The sequence below is a fragment of the Cupressus sempervirens genome, chromosome 4 (genome assembly GCF_028749045.1).
Source record: "Cupressus sempervirens isolate cs-2001-9-10 chromosome 4, ASM2874904v1, whole genome shotgun sequence".
Classification (NCBI taxonomy): domain Eukaryota; kingdom Viridiplantae; phylum Streptophyta; class Pinopsida; order Cupressales; family Cupressaceae; genus Cupressus; species Cupressus sempervirens.
In genome coordinates this window covers 37,953,507-37,960,339 of record NC_143121.1, presented here as the reverse complement: position 1 = coordinate 37,960,339, position 6,833 = coordinate 37,953,507, and positions in this window count along the sequence as shown.

Here is a 6,833-nt window from a genome sequence, read left to right as displayed (position 1 = left end):
CAAGAATGCAAAATGATGTTCCTCCCCTTTGGAAGAAACAAAGGAAAAGGTACAATCTTGAAGATGTATGCTGGCCCTAAAACCTACTCAAGTATCCCTATGTTGATGTTGATGCTTGCCCCTTCCAATTGTGCTGAAAAGAACAAATATAGATCTGGCAAGGATGTTTGTTGAACCTATTCCACTAAACTATCTATCTCCTCAACTAACAAAGAGACCTCCTCCAATTGTTGTACATAATAATCCACAATCATGCCAACATGTTAAGATTGATCATGTGGAGAATGGACATGAGGGTTAGAGTGAGCCCTTGCAACAATTATAGAAGGATCACCTTCATTAATGAGAAGATGTAAGTCCTCAAGATTGTCTCCCAAGTCAACTGAAACTGGAGCTAGAAGATGAGATGTACCATGTTGTGCTGGACCTTTCACTATGGTAATGTAAGCATGTGGACTAGACTGATGATGTGACCTCTCACTACAACTATCAATAGAATCCCACATGTCTAAATCTGTTGAACAATTATCACTAGTGTCACTATCAATTTCCACTATGTATGAAGTGTGGATAGGATTAGAGGATAAGCTGGGTGAATTTTCCACAAAGTGAACATCCTTCCCCACAAAAATCTCATGAGTCTTTGGATCCATCAGTATGTATGCCTTCACATTGTCTTCATACCTGATGAAGGTACAAGGCCTAGGTGTCAGTGCCTTGCAACTCCTGGAAGATAGGTTTTCCCATGCTAGACAACTAAAGACTCTAAGGTGACCCACAACTAGTTTTCTATTGCACCATACCTCAAAAGGAGCCTTCCCATCTAAGGCATTATGAGGAGACCTATTAAGTATGTGAGTAGCACTACTAATGGCTTCAACTTCAAGTGTAGGATCAAGAGACTTGGCTTTTATCATGCAAATTGCCATGGTTTTGAGAGTCCTAATCCTCATAGCTACAACATCTCTCTTTCATGGACTAAATGCTGGTAGGTTCTAAAGATCAATCCCCTCAATTCTACAAAAGTCCTTAAGTCTTCTGTCTACATATCTATTCTCATATTCCACCCTTAGTACCTTGATGGTTTTCCTTGACTTGTGTTCAACATGAGTCTTAAAGTCTTGAAGCTTATGAACCACTTCATTCTTATGATGAAGGAAGTATTCCCAAGTGAATCTTGAAAATTCATCAACAAATGTGAGGATGTAGTGGCCTTGGCTGACTGAAGTCACTGCAAAGGGTCCTGCTAAAACCATGTAAACTAATTGAAGAACAACTGGAGCTCTTGAAGACTTCCCTTTATCATACTTCTCCTTGAGATTCATATCCATAGAACATGATGAACATTCTCCCTTAGAAAATTTGATATTAGGTAGACCTTTGACCATATGTTTTAAGAAAATTTGTTGAAGAGAGTGGAAGTCAAGGTGACCAAACCACTCATGCCATAAAGTGAGTTGTGAAGTAGAGTGAGTGAACAAGGCTTGAGAAGGAGACTTAGGCATAAAATGGGAAAATGAATAAAGCCTCTTGTCATCATTGACTTTCCCCACTGCAACCACTAAATCATCTCTAAGACTTTGCACCATCACTGAATCTGGAAGGAACTCAACTTTGTGACCATCTCCAAGGTGAGTGATTTGGTAAACTGATAGGAGATTGGAGCAAAGGTTTGGAATGTAGATAACATCTTGGAATTCCCTATTTTCCATTTCCACATGTCCTTTCCCTTCAACTTCCATTTCAGTATCATCTCCCATGAAGATGTGTGGTACCTTTGACTACTTCAATGAAGAAAAATCTCCCTTTGAAGAACCCATGTGGTAAGAGGCACCTGAGTCAAGTATCCATTCTAAAGAAGAACTTGTTTTTACCATAAGTATTTCCTCTTTACCCTTTGAAGAGGTTGGAGTTGAATCCTTGGAAGTACCTAGCACTTGAATTATGTTCTTCTTGAGTAGATTTTCTAACTCATTTATTCTTTTTGTCTTGCAATGATGCTTGTCATGATTTGGCTTTTTGCAGTATGCATAAAAGAGTTTGTCCTTCTTTTCATTACTTCCCTTCTTGTTGGAAGAAGAAATGCATTGTTGTGAGGAGGATTGTTGTGTCTCAAATTGTGTTTTTTACTTCCACTACTTCTTCTTATTGTTGCTTTTGTCCACTTGACTTGATTGGTGCTCATCACTAGCCACCAAGGCTTTGGTCTTAGATGACTTGAGAAGTCCTAAATCTATCAAGTGAGATTGTTGACAATCAAAATTTCTATGAATGCATCAAATGTAGGATTTTGGTAAGAAAATCCCATGGTCAACCTGTGAGTATTAAAACTTGAAACAAAGGAAGCATACTCTAAAGGTAGCCTCTTCAGGATGTGATGAATCAACTTGTCATCCTTCAAGGTATTTCCACAATCTTTCAGAAGTTCCCTATACTCATTGGCTTTGATGATGTAATTCTAAATTGTGTCAAAATACTTTGGATCCAAGAGAAGTAGATTATTCTCAATCTAAAATCCCTTCTCTTCATCCACCTTACCATACAACTATTCAAGTTTGTCCCAAGCTTCTTTAGAGTCTGAACATTTGGTAATGTGAAAGAGGAGATCCTTATGTACACAACTCTTGACAATTCGTAAAGCATATTGGTCTTGTCTTTTCCATTCAATGAGTTCTTTAGCATCAGTAGGTTTAAGAATTTTACCATCAACATAAAGACTATATCATTTTTCCATTAATCTAATCCATACAATATCTTTCTGTGTAGAATAGTTGCGTGAATTTAGAGGAGGACATTTAAAACCCATGATGCAAAAAATGAAAAGAGCACAATAGAGAGACACAAAAATAGAGTACACACCCCCCTCCCTTTTCACTCAATCAAAAGACCCCCCCAAAAAAGATGCTTTTGGCACTTTATAAGTAGTTTGTATACAATGGGCCACTTGTCAAAATGAACAAAGTGAACTTTCTAATTTTTCTTTTACAACTACCTTATGAGGCTAAAATCTATCACTAAGCACCATAGCTTAGATGTCCAACAATTTTGAAAAAGAATCAAAGCTTTGCAATGTTGAAAAAGGCCTAATTCTAAAAGTGATAAATTTGTTCGCACAACCTTAGAATCTAACTTTAGATGTAGAAAGTAGACAAAAAAATGCACTTTCAAAAAAATGAAACTTGAAAAAGTGACCAAATGAGCCCGTACAGAGTGTTTGAAGTTGCAAAATACAAGATTATACAGGTATAGTCTCCAAAAAATGCAATTTCTACAAACTTAGTGGACCAAAACTAGAAAAAAACACCAACACTAAAAAATTTAGGAAATTCTACCCAATTTCAAAAAAAATTACACCTGAATCAGAGTTCGGATGTCCAAGTTATGGGCTCGCAAAGTCAGGCTACCAAATTGAAATGCAATCTAAAGAGGGGTCTAGCAAGAAAATTGTGATGCTAAATTTGACGATCAAATGGCTATCTCAGTAGTTGAAAATGACTAGGTTTGATGGTCAAATGATTATCAAATTTAAACTAGTGACTGGCTGATGTCAACAAAAAAGAACACCTACTAATGTGTCAAGCTGAGTAGGCATCCGTACTATACAAAATTGGCACATGTTCATATAGCTTCCTATGTGTCAAACTAACATGGCAAGCTAAGTCAACAAGTACTATTTTCTTGCATGGAAAAAATTCTAGATTCCATGTGGTTGACATGGTAGTTTTAGCTGAGTTGGAAAAAAACCTACGTGTCAACAGAGACACATGGCAATGTGGCAAGTAGAAAATGACCCACATGTCACTGAACTATCAATTTGATAATGTGTGCTATTTGTGGTAGGTATGACATGGTTGTGACTACATTCATAGGTTATTTGGTTTGGCACCATGTGGCACTTAGTTGTTGCAGACCTGTCTATGTGTCAAAGACAGTCTGCCTAGCCTGGAGGGTCTATCACACTAGAAAGAATAGTCAGGATCTAGAAACTTTTAAAAATGTGGTGATCAGAAGAATAGGCAGCCAAAAAGCATTCCATGATTCCTAAAAAATAGTGAGTGCCAATTTTTAAAACTGTGCCAAAAACCAGTATGCAGTAAAGCTAAAACTTTTGTGCTAAACAGGCGGGAAAATTTGGACGCATGGTTGGAGAAGAATAGACCACAGGCGGGAAAAACCTTGCTCGCACCAAAATCTTCACTGTGCACCCAAATTTTAAAGAAGCAGTAGCTAGGCTTTGACACAGGGGCTGCAAAGTTTACAATACGGCCAGAAAAGGCTTAGGTGGCGATTGGGTTGAGAAATGTGATTGTCAAAGTTATAATCTTTTGTCCCACATGCATGGATATAAAGGAAACTCCACACCTTTTATACACAAGGCCACAGATTCTCAAATAAAGATGTTACCAAATATTGTTGGTGGGTTGGGTGGGTTGTATCCGCTGGTAGAGGTATATGTTGTGGCACAGTGGAATATTTTGTTTTGGCCTAGTATGTGTTGTACACTAGATTTGTGCTATGCCTGCTACGAATAATTTAATATGCCTATGAAATAAAATGAATTTCTCCTGCAAAAAAATAAAACCTCCACACTACAAAGTGGGGATCTAATAGCCCGGTTAAACAAAAAAAAAATTCTTTGCTCAATGCTTGATGAGCGAAAGAAATTCAAAATTTTACAATTGAAAACACAAAGAAAAAATTATAGATACAAAAATAAATTAACAAGATTTGCAAATGACCATACCTAAACTACAAATTGGGGCCTCCGGGTTCTGATTTACAAAAAAAAATTTCCTCATAGTCAACTTTTGGCCAAGGTAGTCGAGTTTATAGTCAATCTTCACTGATTTAGCATTCTGGATGCAATGGCAAGGTCAGATCTGGCTCTAGAAGCTCCCAATTTCTACAGTACTCTAGATTCAGGTTGAGGTGCTAAAGCAAGCATGGTCTCGAATAGCTATGTGATGAGAAAATCTCCAAGCTCTAATACCATGTAAGAATTTTCTTAAGGGAAAAATTCGCCCAGGAACTAAGAACTCAAACACAAGCACAGAATGAAGATATATTCATTCAATATGCAATATCAAAGTACACTAAGAATGCCTATATATAAAGGCCTCTGAGATACATCTAGAATGCCTCATAAATAGCTACATGATATTTCATACAACCAGCCACATGTCCACTAGATATGGGTTATCCTCTATTAAGCATGGAAGTAAGTGCGGTGATGAGAGGATAAGCCTACAAGGGTGTGACATGGACATCAATGTTATAGACACCGTGTGCTAAAATAGAGTTGCATACTCTTGTGTTGTCAACAAGACAACTCAAAAAGGTGTGCAAACTCCTAAGTGTCTCATAAAATAAAATAATAAAATAATGCATTAACCTAAGTAAACTTAAGTAAGTGTAAATGGTAAATATGTATTTATACCAACACCAAAAAATCCATTTGTGTATCATTTGACTAAATTGGGTGGCAAATTTGACCAATTATGCATTAAAAAGAGGCATTTTCTACTAGTGATTTGTAAGGGATTGCAAATTATAGTCACTAGATAATAATAATACTAGACTTATTGTTGGTGGATGTAGGCCATGGATTGGGTGAACCATTGTTCTCTTCTATTAGATTTATTATTTTTTGATATTGCTTATATTTTCACGTAATTATTATTTTTTTCTATGATTAATCCTTATGATTTTGTGATATTATCTAGGATAGATGGGGCAAGCACAAGTTTGACAAAAATCCTTTTGAGTTTCATCTTCTTGATAGGTTGCAATGCACTAACTGAGATAGCCAGTGTACCACGAATCATATTCCTTCTTCTGGGGATATTCATCCATCAAGTCCCAAAATCTCTTTTGATATGCCATTAGCCTCTTATCATTACAATAAGAGATTTCCTTGACTTGTCAAATCACTAGTTGGGAATCTCACTCCACTATGAGGGCTTTAACATGCTTTTCAGGTGCAAAAAATAAGTCCTCACCCTAGGGTCTCATACTCTTCCACATTGTCAGTGCATATGAATCACAGGTAATAGGTAGCATAAAAATATTTTCCTTTGGGATTTATTAGCTCAATTTCAGCTCTAGGTCCTTGCTTACACTTGGAGCCATCAAACTTGAGAATCTAGATTGCTCCTTGCTTGTGGGGCTTATGGTTATGTTTATTTGTTTTGACCTTTTACTTCACTTTATCCTTAAAGGAATTCTTCTTGGGGACCCATTGCATATTTTCTTGAGTGTTTTTCTTGCTAGTAGTCACCTTTGACATTGGAACAGTTCACTCACTTTGTTTCACATAAATTTCTCTAATTAATTTAACATTGTAAGTTTGGCGTTCAAGATGTACAACCACCAAGACTCAACCTTAACCTTTCATGAAGCATTACCTTTTGCATATAGTGACTATCCCCTCAAGAGGAGAAGACAAATCCCCACCATTCAAGGATTTGTTGCTATACAATACATTAAGATCATCTTTGATTTCCTTTAAGAAGGTGCTTCCTATAGCCTTTAACTTTTCTTAGTGAACCTCAATATCCTAATCATTTTTGGTATTTTCCTAAATGTCATTTTTTTCCTGTTTGTCTATTATTAAGGGATCATTTGACTTTATGTTTCTAGTTTTTGATAATTGATTCAATACTTGGGTATCAACATCTTTACAACTTGTGCATTCAAACTCAAAATGGCTCATCTGGTGTAGTCTAAAAAATCTAGGAAGGACTAAGATATTTGGATCTACATCTCCTCTAAGGCATTGCAAATTGGTAATCATGTTATTAATAAGTTGAGTGACAAGTTCATCTTATAGAGAA